General features: G+C 38.1%; 2 long non-coding RNA genes across 2 annotated transcripts; both read left to right on the top strand.

Annotated features, from left to right (window-relative positions):
* Positions 1-1865: 1865 nt before the first annotated feature.
* Positions 1866-2728, top strand: LOC118803111. The gene is made up of 3 exons (XR_005006821.1): positions 1866-1997; positions 2086-2209; positions 2306-2728. It is a non-coding gene; the product is annotated as an uncharacterized LOC118803111 (long non-coding RNA).
* A 3366-nt stretch (positions 2729-6094) lies between these two features.
* On the top strand, positions 6095-6926 carry LOC118803112. Its single transcript, XR_005006822.1, has 3 exons — positions 6095-6215; positions 6424-6547; positions 6659-6926. It is a non-coding gene; the product is annotated as an uncharacterized LOC118803112 (long non-coding RNA).
* Positions 6927-13007: the final 6081 nt, after the last annotated feature.

Raw genomic sequence — 13007 nt, forward strand, 5'->3', positions numbered from 1 at the left:
ACATTTTCTGCTCTACCACGTGTAATAACAGCTTTGATACCATGAGTTACAAAGGTGAATTTGGTTTTGCAGTTAATAGATATTTCATTAGATGCTTAATAAAAGAATACTAATATTCTGATTATTTTTTATGTTTATTTATATTTATTCTAATGACAGTGTTTTTACAAGCAAAAACACACTAATTGCCAAGATAAATGGTTTTAAAATTGTGCTTAGGTATGTAAGACTGCTGCACAGTACTGTGTGTATGTGTATATACACTTCTGCACTTCTTAAGGCACAAGATTCATGTTCTTTTCAAAGAGATGTCTGAGATGGTGCTGCATTTTAATTGATTGCTGCATTACAATTGATATAAAGGAGCTGGTCGATTTTTGGCTTTGTAGGCAAGCAGCAGCGTTTTTAAATGAATGCAGGCAGCTACAGGCATAAACAGACCCACATATTGGTATTAATATCATGCACCTACAAGCAGAGGTACAAGGGAAATAATGTTTTAAATTCACAAAACAAAAACATTTAAAAATTTGACAACCATTAGCTTTAGAAATGAGGATTAGACTAGGAATAAATATAGAGAACATGGTTATAGTTGGTGGGTGACTCAAAAACATTTTGTTTATCGACATTATACACCGTATGGCTGAAAGTCTCTAGACACCTGACCATCACACTTAAATGAGCTTGTTGGACATCCCATTCCAAAACCAAAGGAGTCGCTCCCCGCAACATCCTCAACTCTTCTGGAAAGTCTTTCCAAAAGGTTTTGGAGTGTAGTTTGTGGGAATTTGTGCCCACTCAGTCAAAAAAGCATTTGTTAGGTCAGACACTGACGTTGAACAAGAAGGCCTGGCTCGCAATCAGCATTCAAATCCATACCAAAAGTATTCAGTGGGGTTAAGGTCGAGGCTACTAGAGTTCCTCCACACCAAACTTGTCAAACCTTGTCTTTATGAGCTGTGCTTTGTGCACAGGGGCCAGTCATGCTGGAACAGGAATGGGTCTTCCACAAACTGTTGCCACAAAGTTGGAATCTTAGAAATGTGTCTAAAATTTCTTTGCATGCATTCACAAACCCTGAAAAACAGCCCCAGCCCATTATCCTCCCTCCTCCAAACTTTACTGTTGGCACTATGCATTCTGGTAGGTAGTGTTCTCCTGGCATTTAAACCCAGATTTGTCCATCAGACTACCAGATAGCGAAGCTTGCATGTAGCTGATCGGCGAAGGAAACCCAGCTCTAGATGCACAGCTCTTGTGCTAATGTTGCTTCCAAAGGCAGTTTGGAATCTGTAGTGAATCTTTGTGTACTTCACCACTCTGCATATCTGCATGGTCTGCTGCTTCATTGTAGGAGCTGTTGTGTCTCCTAGATGCTTCCATTTCACAATAATAGCACTTACAGTTGATCCAGCAGGGCAGAAAGGTGGCTTCCTATGAGAGTCCGTGGTTGAAAGTCACTGAGATCTTCAGTCTGACCTATTCTACTGTCATTCTTTGTCTATGGCGACTGCAAGACTATGTAGTTGATTTTATACACTGGTTAGCAATGAATGTGGCTGAAACACTTGAACTTAATAATTAGGAGGGACGTCCACAGTTTTAGCAATACAGTGTATGTTTGGGATACATGTACCAGTATGATTGATCATGGCTGCTGATGGAACAAATGCAGCAGAGTTGGAAAGTTTTCCTATTAAGTGTCCTACATGTGGTAATCCTTATGGGCTCCCTCAGCTTCAGATGCAATTATCCAGTTTGAACTTTGGACTCAAAGGAAATAAAGGACTGGTGTTTATGCTTTATGACTATAGTAAAGCAGTATTGGTCAGGCTTGTTGGGAGGTGGGTGGGATTTAAACTTCTCACTGTAAATAAAATCCAGCAGTTTTTGTCCAGGGCTACACTGAAGACAACCTGTTCAAGAGAAACAAGCCAACATGAAATCCTTGTCTGTGGCTGTTGTCGTGCTGCTGCTGGTGCTGTCGTTACACTGTAAGTCTTCCTCTTTTTTGTAATATAATTGTAAATTAAACACAACATTGTGAAAACATGGACTCTCAATATTACTTTATGGTCATAGGTGAGGACAGTGTGGTGGATGCAAAATGCTGTTATAATGGAAAAGGACTCTGTAAATCATACAGCGATTGCCGGAGATTTGGGGGACATCCTGCCGTTAGAGTAGAATGTGGTCTGTTCTCAAGGTATCTTTAACTTTCTTACACTCTCAAACATCATTCATTCCATAAATCTATAAGTGTACGGTCACTATATCACTGAACTATATTCTTGGTCTTCAGGTGTTGTATATGACCCATGGCAAGTATCATCAGAGAATCCATGGCTCGATCCTCCAAGATCATAACCAAGTCTTATGGGACGTCACCAAGAGGACTCCAATCTTACTTCGGACTCCAATCAAGAAACAGGAAAACTGTTGATGCTGTGATAATGAAGACTTTCAAGCATCAACAAAAGATGATCATATTTACTAAATCATAAAATATTCATCGTAACTACTGTTTTTTTCTTTATAGAGAATCTTGTAATAGATTTACTAACAAGTCTAAAGATTTACTGTACTTCTGATTTTCCTGAGGAGGTGTCCAAATCATAAATGTTTAATAAAACTAAATTGCTTAAATTAGTAAGACCCTGTGGACTATGTAATGTGTTAACTGTATTAATCATTTTGTGGTGGTTAATAAATTGTATTTTAGTGATGTTTGTCTCTTTTTATTTGAATGTAAAATCTTATCTACTTAATCATCACCTACCAAAACATTTCACTGGAATTACTAACCTGTGCAGGACAAATTGTGAGGACAGATGTGGTCATGAAACATATCACAGTGCACACTGTCCGGTGGAAAGCAAAGCAAAGATGTAAACATTACTTCATTTGTGAAATAATGAAAAGTCTACATTCTATGAAAGGTCCACTCATCGTGAGTGGCAAACATACAAATACAAAGGTATTAAAAAAACTTGCAAAGTATACAAAAACTTCTAACACTGAAAGTGACAGTCCAAGGTAATATCACAAAGGAACTATTCAAGGCTGCTGCACAATTTTCAAAATCAAATTCAATGCTTTTTAATATATTCTTAAGACCTCAGCATAACAAACATAATACAATTTCCACTGCATAACACACTCAAATATGGTATCCATAACTTTCTATTTTATTCAAACCTTTCTGGAGAAACACATCTATATGATCTATATGGTCACCAGAAGTCAGAAACGACTTCACAACACAATAATATTAAAAACTACTGGTTAAAAAACAAGGATATAAGCTTTTGCATTGTCCTAATGTTTTTGGTTGGTGGACTATTCTGGATCAGTTCAATATACAAGGTGACTCAGTTTTTACACTGTCTTTCCAATTAATTCTACAGTAAAACCAGTTTATTTTACTATGTGCATAACATGACATTCTCAACTGTTGTGTTTTGTTTTTTTTTACCCCACTTTTTATGTGTTTAAAATTGGCTTATAATCAAATATGATGACAGATCTGATGACTCAGCTACTGGTTACTTTAATATGCGCTTCAATCAATTTATTTAGCAATTATATGCACAGTATTATACACTCTGAACAAACAGCTTTAGTTTGGACTTCTCATGTGAAATAACCATCTTGTAGGATTATGAACATGCTTAGATTTCAGACTGAACGCTTTCTTTCACCTTATGAGGAGGCTAACATTTCTGTTTTAAGCCAGAAATGGGACGCTGAGCTGACTCAAGGATAAGAAAGGAAGGTATTTAGTACGTGGAATTTGATGGCATGTCACTCGGGCCACCAGCAGGAAATAGTCTCAAGACATTTAGATCCTCCTGTTCTAACAGTAGATGATTTATGAACATTAGGAACAGCTTGCATAAAAAAAGCCAGTCAAACCAGCTTTTTTTTGCCTCTAAAAGAAAAAAAACTGCCAAAGCGCTGACCCTATTGTCGGGAATAAGTGTGATTCCCGCTCGCTCAGAGCCCCAACATATGGATAATTAAACACTAAGCTGTTCTATAACTATGTTTCAGTTCTTTAATAAATCTGACTGCTTGTTCACATCATAAACGCAAAATAAAATAAAGTTCAGTCAGAAATAAAAGAAAGTTGAATAATAGACTTCAGCCGTTGAGTTCATTTTGAAGGAAGGAAAAGACCTTCTTCATTTATTAAGCTTAAGCTTTATTAAGCTTCATTTATTAAGCTTCAGATGGTTTCCGGACAGCCAAATGCAAAGTACATTACAGAAACATCATTTTTTATACCCTGTTTGGGGGCGATGGAGTAATCAACCTACACACAGCAAGGCCTATCCTTAGTGAGAGGATTAAGACACTTTTGTTAATCAACTTTTTAGTATATGATTATGGATTTCTTATTGATTATAATAGTAATATATCTATTACAATACCACACTATCACTGGGAGATCGCAACTTCAATCCCCAGCAATGCCAAAGCCATCCATGGCGAGAAGTCCAAGGAAGCATTATTGGCCCTCCTTCTCCCCATCACTCAACACAGTGCTTGCCAATGCAGGCGTCTACTTTATCTCGTCTTTTGGACTACTTATGTGCGATAATCATTTTATAGTGTTGTGAATTTGTTCTTATTCTGCTCTTTTCCTGAAGTTCTTGGCTAGCCATGCAAACTTGGCAATGCAGAATAACATTTGTGTTGCCAGCTAGCAAAGTGATGAAAATGCTTCAGCAGTCTTATATAACAGATGGAGTAGTTTGTAATCTAAAGCCCAGCGAATTGAATGTTACGGTTTTGAAATGTTAAGCATTTAAAATTTTACTGCTATGATTTATAGACAGCTTTGTCGACAGTTGGGTCAGTTGGGTTTGAAAAGGCAAATGCATCAGGTTGCAATGATTCCCGAAGTCGACACTTATGTTCACTTGATCCCTCGGCCCTCCATGGGCTCATCAAACACCCTTGACTTGAGCTAATAAAGTTATGGAACGGTCCTTAAAATGGCGCTGGGGATTCCTTCATGGGGAAAACGATGAGGCTAAGTGGATGAGGGCTTGTTAAATCTGGTAATAATAATCATGATAATTTTTATTTATATAGCACTTCTCATGCCGGTGGCAGCTCAAAGTGCTTTACAGACAGGTGATAAAACATAGTTATACATGAAAGCATTAGTATTTATTTCGAATCAGAAGAAAAGGAAACAGATGAAACTAGAAGATAAACACCACGAGACGTAGAGCTTTCATTAAATGCTGAGTTAAAGAGATACGTTTTTAGATGCTTCTTAAAAGTGAGCACTGAGCTTGACTGTCAAATAAAAGCTGGAATTGAGCTCCACAGTTTAGAAGCACAATAACTGATCGGTAGTGAAACAGGTAGTTGGTATTCCTGGTTGTGCCTAAGAATTACAATGCTGACTAGTCATAGTTGTAGAATGAAGTATAACATACAGAGAGCCTCACAATTCAAACATGGCTAGTTTAACCGTGTTTTGATGAAAGGTGGCGAACTTAACTTCAGCTGAAACACCTGCATTGCAGATATTGGCCTTGGGCCAGTGGCTTTGGGCTGCTTTCTTTTTCCAACATTCATTAAAATAGATCATTTTCATCATATTTAAGATCAACATGATCATATGGAGCAGCGGGATGTATTTTTAACATTATTATTGGCTCAGTCTGACCGGCTCTGGCTGATACTGCTATTACCTTCAGTATATATATATATATATATATATATATATATATAATGACAGAACAATGTGCTGTAATGTCAGTATACTGACTCCAATACTAGTGTACATTAAACTACTGTTAATGCTATTATTAATTGTTTTGCATATTTATTTGTAATCAGATCTGAACAGGACACTGGAAAACGTCATGGCCATCACTTTTATTTCATCTCTTAGTCATGCGTGAGTACCACTGCTTCACATCTCCCATATGGCAGATTCTGTTATCAATTCCAAACTTTGGACTTCTTATTGCTGTGCGGAATTGAGGGACTGTTGTTGACAAATGCTAAAGCGGTAATGGGCACATCCTTGAGAAGTGGGTGGGATTCAAACTCCCAGATGCAAATAAAAGCCGGCCGATTTTGACCAAACGCCACACTGAGAATCCTGCTTGAAGAGAATCAGCCCTGTGGAAAGATGAAACCTACAGCAGTGCTTGTTGTTGTGCTACTTCTGGTGTTAGCCTTTCACTGTAAGTCATATTTTTGGCAATGTTATTATGTACTTACTGCACTGAAAACTCTCTAATCTGCTTTCTTTAGTATTCATAAAGTATATTTCTGAGAAATGCATAGACAAATACCTCAAATGTTTTGCTGCGACACTGCGATACTATGGGAATGCTATATATATAATAACTCTAACCGAAATCGAATTCCTTCTCTCTTTCCTGATGTCAGGTGAGAACAGTCTGGTTTATGGAACGTGCTGCAGAAGTGGAAGTGGAGTTTGTAAAACATTTTCTGAATGTCAGAAAATAGGGGGAACCCTTCTTAGCAGCAACGAATGTGGTTACAATAATGGGTACGTTCATTTTTTGGAATGACATTTCAACATCTTACATACAGGCACTGTAAAACAATGACATCACAACAACAACGAATCTGCCTCTCTAAACAATCTCTCTCTACACAGATGCTGCATATAGCATCTCACGGGAAAAGAAGACCGATGGCTTCACTTTTTCACCGACGCTTCATGAAGAATTTCTTCTAACTATAATTAATAATTAATTCTGCATTTCCATACATAGGGATGCTCGTGAAGTGGTGATTTGATGGTGTTTTTCTTGCATCAACTAAATGTTTTAGTTAATGTAGTTTAAGGTCATTTTTTGATCCCTGCAGTCAAAAATGTCTTTATTCAACTGAAAGCAAATAAAATCTTTCCTTATTGAAACTTTCATGATTGTGAACAAGGCTTCATTATTCTTTGCTTTGGTTTCTTTGGTTTTGTTATATGTTGCAGTGTTATTTTTCCAAATAAAACCATTTAAAATGCTTAAGTGAACCTATTTTTGTAGATAAACAGCAGCTTATTATTCTCCTTTCACTTTTAAATAAGAACCATTTTAACAACCTTTAACAAGTAAATCTGAAAGATTTTAATAGTTTTATTTTGCAAAAAATATATATATGAAGCTTTACCAGTGTTGCTTTTTAAAACAAGCACCACAGACCCAGCAAAAAACAATGCTAAATGTTGAGCCAAGTCTGAAATTAGCTGCTTATTCACCAGCTTTTGGTTCAGATTTTCCGTTTCACCTTAAATGGAGCAGCTGTTACATTGTGGAACCTGTACAGGTGCCTGAACGTAATTGCTGCACCATTTAAGGTGGAACAGAATATTCGAGCCAACTTTAAGTCAAGTCGAATTTCAAGTCATTTGGCTGCCATACACTCCGTGTATCCGACCGTCAGACACTGCATTCAATTGGAAAATGTTTGTCATTCACGTTTCAATACCAGCTGGTCAACGACTTCTTTCACACACAAACCCTGAGAACGATCAGCAGCTGACCAAGTCATTCAGCTCCTTTTTGGCAGTACAAGAGTAAACAAAAGCGCTCTGGTGTCAGGCTAGGATAAGACTAACCCCAAAAATACTGGTCATTCATTTATGTCCACTGCCTTGAAAACAAAGTGGACTACAGATGTTAACAAACTAGACAGCGGGAGGTGATGGAGGGACGGCTGCGGTTTCATTTTCATTTGAGACGTGCCTGAAACATCCCTGACTTAGCTATTCAGCTAAATAGGATAAGAGTGATATGCACTGTTTGTACATCAGTCTATTCTGTATATTTGGACTTTTCCAGTTCTAATTTATTCTTGTAACTTGTAACAACAGGAAAGAAAAATCCATGCTATTAAAATTCTTTCAAATTTTATTTATTATATTTTTGGATATTTTTGATAAACGCTGACATGTATACACGGTGAAGGGGCAACTCATTCTCCTGAAAGAGCGTGAATGCGTATTAGGAGTACTGAATCATCAAGATCATAAAATAAACTTTTACATTAGCATTCAAAAGGACCAAAATATATAGCTGGGGTTTGCAAAGTGCCTCTTCTTTGTTTGGTTACTCTGGTAACAGGTGTTCAGCATTTGTTGTGTGAAATTTACACTGCCTAACAATGAACTTTTCCTGAAAGGTTACCATTTAGGGCTTTTTGTCAGACAGTGACATTATTCACAATTAAACCAGCTGTAAAAATGGTGAAACATCACACATTTACATCTAGAAAAAAAATGAATAAATAAAAATAAATAAATAAAAAACAATAGTATATGAACAACGGAGTTTAAGTGTTTGAAATACACATTTTTTGCAAAACAGTTGTATTGAGTACCAAAACATGACCTTAAATAACTATATATATAACAGCTTCTCCATCAGGACATAATTTTACGCTGAATAATAATGAGGTCTTAATTAAGGCCTTACTTTTCATTCAATAAAGCCCAAATTAGACACTCCTGACTGGTTTATTCACGATGCATTACGCTTTCTCCATTGTGAGCTTTATAAATAAATGCTGCCAATTATAAATTAATACGAATTTAGATGATTATTTATGTTCAACAATCAGCATTACAAAGTATTAACTCTTTAATGCCAAGAGAATCATATCTGATATGAGTTTTATGAAACCTCTACATCATCACTGGGATATTTTTTTTCCTGAAAAACCTGATGTATAAATCAGATACATTTCTTCTGCCCCCTGGTGGATTATCAGTGTACTGCATGCACCACAGGATCTTTAATTGAGACATCCAAAATCAGTGACCCACCTGTGGTTTATTGTGTATTATTACTGATGATGCAACTGATAAAGCGATTATTACTGATTTTCACATATGAGACATCTAACTATACACTAATGCAAATGAAAATAAATGTAGCATCTACAAGTGCCTTATTTGGGCATTACTGAAAAAAGAGCGATAACAATAAAGCCCAAATGTATTTGTTCCTTAAAATAAAGTGATACAATAATAATAATAATAATAATAATAATAATAGTTGATGAAATACATTATATCAACCATCATAACCTTGTGGAAGCAACTACAGCACAATTAGAACAGCACATATAAGAAGAGCCACTCTCTGAACGGCAAACAGAAGTGCTTTCAGACCATTTAAGCACTCAATGGTTCTTTGAGTTGTCATGATTCTACAGTCATACGTAAATTTTATTTTTTGTTGTTTTTGTTGATTTTCTGTGTTCCTTGAAAGGCAACTTATGCGTTTACAAATGTTGAAAGAAATATCGGAATACAAATAAAACATAAAATACAAAATGTACCATAATTGTTGCACATGCCACATTTTATGTTTTTTTTCTTTCAATATAGATTTCTCATTTCAAGAAGTCAAAGTCACTCTGGGACTCAGGGCAGCGTAGCATCTTGTACAGAGATAAACAGAGCAGGCAGCTCAGTCTAGGGCCGAACCGCAGCTCTTGTGAGGTCAGCTGAGAACCTCTCACTGCTCACTGTGTAGTTTCATCGCTTTTTCCACGTTGAATCTCATAAAACCCATTAGAAACTTCTGAGGACCTCGGGGGCCTGACGCTGACAACTGCACATAGCAGCGGTTGCTAAGCAGTGATTGGAGGGTTTAGAAGATAACAGGAGCTTGGGCGAACGTGCAGGCCACATTATTCGTCGGAACTCTCTAGAATGCTCCTCAAACCAATGACAATTCTTGACAACTTGGGCCTGATGGTTTCGGTGCATTATCCTTGGTGGTGGTGTTAACAGAGGCACAGAGGTGGGTCTTCTGCTCCCATATCCCATGGAAGGTAAAGAACACTGCACTGATCTGTGGGATAAGCGTGTAGAGCTTCCTGCATTGAATGTGGATGTGATTTCTGCCATAGTCGCTTGTCTGTTTGCACAGACAATTCTAGGCAGATGCCACCGGTCACGATCATTAAGCACTCGTGGGCGGCCACTGCATCCAGTACGAGTGGTAGTGCCTTCTATGATGTATTCCGGGTGACACTGTGGATTGAGGAATGTCAAATGCCTGCACAGCTTCAGAAATGGAAGGTCCCATCCGTCTGGTACCCACTATCATGTCTCATCCGAACTCTGATAATTCACCTTGCCTTGCCACGAGCACGCTAGCCAGTGTTCAACCTCACTCACAAGATAACACCTCACAACTTATGCAGGTGTGCATTCACCATTTACTGACTTGTCTTTTTCACTTTTCTCTTTCTCACTCTGTTCTTTCCCTTTGTCTTCTTTTTTCCTCCCTTACCTTGCCTCTTAGAGCCCCACGGTACTTCAGTAGACTTCCCTGATCCTTCTGCTTCATGCTGCTTCTTTGGTGCTGCTGAAACTGCTGACTCTTGAAGCCACCTGCTGTTCACTGGTAGCTTGGTCGGTGTCTGCAGGGATGCCCCCTCTCCGACGCCTCTGCTGGTGAATCTGATGTCAGTGCAGCGCTGTTCTTTTTGCTCTTCTCTGATGCTTTTTTCTTTTCCATATCAACCTTACTCATGGCCCTTCTGGTCCATTCCATGTTCGGATCAGAGCTGAGTCTGTTTCCGTTTCGAGTGCTACACCTGTGAAAAGAAACTCATTTTTATTAAATGATGCTGGTTTAAAGAAAGAGAAGTAACCCCTACTTACAGACTTATTGAACTGTATTATAAATGATGATACAGACTTTAGCTCTGAGTGCTACCTATGGCTATATAAAAGAAGCATTCATTCAGAACAGAATTCAGATTGCAACAGGTTTATTATAGATTTGCTTCATCAGATTCACTAAAAAGGAGACTGAAGAGTGACTTGTATTCTATTCTTCTGTTTGCTTGCTCAAAATGGTAGTTTGTGACATGAAATAACAACCTATACATTTTCAGCTTTGTTACATCAGGCCACAATACATGTGATGACAGCACTGAGAAATTCAGTTTACACAGTAGAAGAGAACATTAAAAAGGTAAGATTTTTGCCTCAACACTAAAAGGCACAGTGCATGCAAATGGGCAAAGGCCTTTATCAAAGTTAGTCAAGTTCACAGCACATACAGATAGTAAGTGTGATAAAGCCCAACGGTCAAATCATATCTGTTTTTGCTTTGCTGCCAAATACTAAAGAGACGCGAGTGGCAGCCTGTTGCAGCAGGTCCAGCTCACTTTGAGCTTTTTTCTTACTTTCTGTGATTTTCTCCATTTATTTTTTTAAATTTCTTTACTTTGATTGTTTGCCAAGGGCCAGAAGGAGACGTTATAGACCTGTTCTTCCCTCAGTCATCATGGGAAATGTAAGATCTCTTCTCAATATGATGGACTAGCTGACGGTGCTGATCCGACATCAGAGGGAGTACCGCGAGTGTAGCGTCATGCTGTTTACAGAGTCATGGCTAACTACGCTAACTCCGGACACGGTAGTCACTTTGGACGACTTCCAGCTCATACAGGCGGACAGGACATCGGACAGTGGTAAGAGGAAAGGAGGAGGGCTGGCAGTATTTGTGAATGATAGATGGTGTAACTCTGGAAACATCACTATTAAGGAGCAAATCTGCTGTAAGGACATTGAACTGTTAGCCATTAGCATGAGGCCGATCTACGTACCTAGGGAATTCTCGCATGTTATCGCAATAGCTGCGTACATTCTCCCCTCTGCTAACGCTGAGGCTGCCTTTGACGCCCTGCACCCACAGGTACTTATACTCATCTCTGGAGACTTTAAGAAAGTCCCCACTGTGGGACTAATAAAGGCTTATCTTACCTTATAACTCATATATCCTGCTTTATATGGAACTTTATTTGGGCAAACCATTACCAAGTGTCTCATTTTCCAGTGGAGCACAATTTTGTTTAGTTTCAGCAATTTGACTTTTTTGACTGTGTAAGGTATTAAACAGACTCACCTTAATTTCAGAATTTCCTTCAAAGATCACAGAGCAGAGTTACCTTCTCTTAAAGTCTATAAATTACTACTTACAAGACTGCTGTGACTGGGCACAGTCCTTCATTCTGCCATCTGTAGTCCAGAATACTGTCCGGATAGTCTACACTTATTTTGGACACCACTTATTTTGAGGCAACTTAGAGTAGATTAAGGATGTCTGTTGTCACCCATTTTTATTAAAACTATAGGCAAACCATTTAAGTGCTTACATGAATAGCACCCATACTTCACAAACGAATGACTAAAACATCTGTTTACAAAAAAACATCTATGTTCTTGTGGACAGTGAAGATTATAGAACTAGGTGTACAGTTTCAAAACCACACTGATGTTTGATCTAGATATTAAAACTTCCGTCTCAGAAATCTAGGTCATGCCACAAAGCGTATGAGTGGCACGTATTCACACAAATAGAACTTACTAACAAAGATGTTGGAGAACGCTGCGACGCAGAGGAAACAAACAGCTAGATGCAGGTTCATCTTGAATCATAAAGGCAACTGCACTGACTGCTCTTGGACCAGCATGGTCTTATCAAAAAGTGGGTGGGACCTCAATAAACCTACAACGGTGCTTGGAAGTTTAGGAACCCTTTAGAATTTTTTGTATTTCTGCATAAATTTGACCTAAAACTTCATCAGATTTTCACACGTCCTTTTAGTAGATAAACTGTGGAAAATGATCCAATATTACATATCTGTGAGTGGTAAAAGTATGTGGACCTTTGCTTTTAGAATCTGGTGTGACCTCCTTGTGCAGCAATAACTGCAACTAAATGTTTCTGGTAACCGTTTATTAGTCCTGCACATCACATACAGAACAGTTTCAACTCTGTTATGTTTGTGGGTTTCCTCCCATGAACTGCTTGCTTAAGGTCCTTCCACAACATTTTTATAAGTTTAAGGTCAGGACTTTGACTTGGCCATTCCAAAACAGTAACTTTATTCTTCTTTAACTATTCTTCGGTAGAACGACTTGTGTGCTTAGGGTCGTTCTCTTGTTGCATGACCCATGTTCTCTTGAGTTTCAGCTCACG

The sequence above is a fragment of the Colossoma macropomum genome, unplaced genomic scaffold, assembly GCF_904425465.1.
Source record: "Colossoma macropomum unplaced genomic scaffold, Colossoma_macropomum, whole genome shotgun sequence".
Classification (NCBI taxonomy): Eukaryota; Metazoa; Chordata; class Actinopteri; order Characiformes; family Serrasalmidae; genus Colossoma; species Colossoma macropomum.